Raw genomic sequence first — 384 nt, 5'->3', positions numbered from 1 at the left:
TGTGTGTGTGTATATATATATATATATATATATACACACACGAAAAATTTTTTTTTTTTTTTTTGAGATGGAGTCTTGCTCTGTTGCCAGGCCAGGGTGAAGTGGGCGATCTCGGCTCACTGCAACCTCTGCCTCCACCTCCCGGATTCAAATGATTCTCCTGCCTCAGCCTCCTGAGTAGCTGGGACTACAGGTACATGCCATCACACCCAGCTAATTTTTGTATTTTTAGTAGAGATGGGGTTTCACCATGTTGGCATGTTGGTCTTGAACTTCTGACCTCAGGTGATCTGCCTGCCGTGGCCTCCCAAAGTGCTGGGATTACAGGTATGAGCCACTGTGCCTGGCCCATTTTTCTAAATCTATTGCTGTAGCATTAACTTT

This window comes from Sapajus apella, unplaced genomic scaffold (assembly GCF_009761245.1).
Source record: "Sapajus apella isolate SASKATOON/1434 unplaced genomic scaffold, GSC_monkey_1.0 scaffold42, whole genome shotgun sequence".
Lineage (NCBI taxonomy): Eukaryota > Metazoa > Chordata > Mammalia > Primates > Cebidae > Sapajus > Sapajus apella.
Note: the sequence above shows the minus strand (reverse complement) of the source record.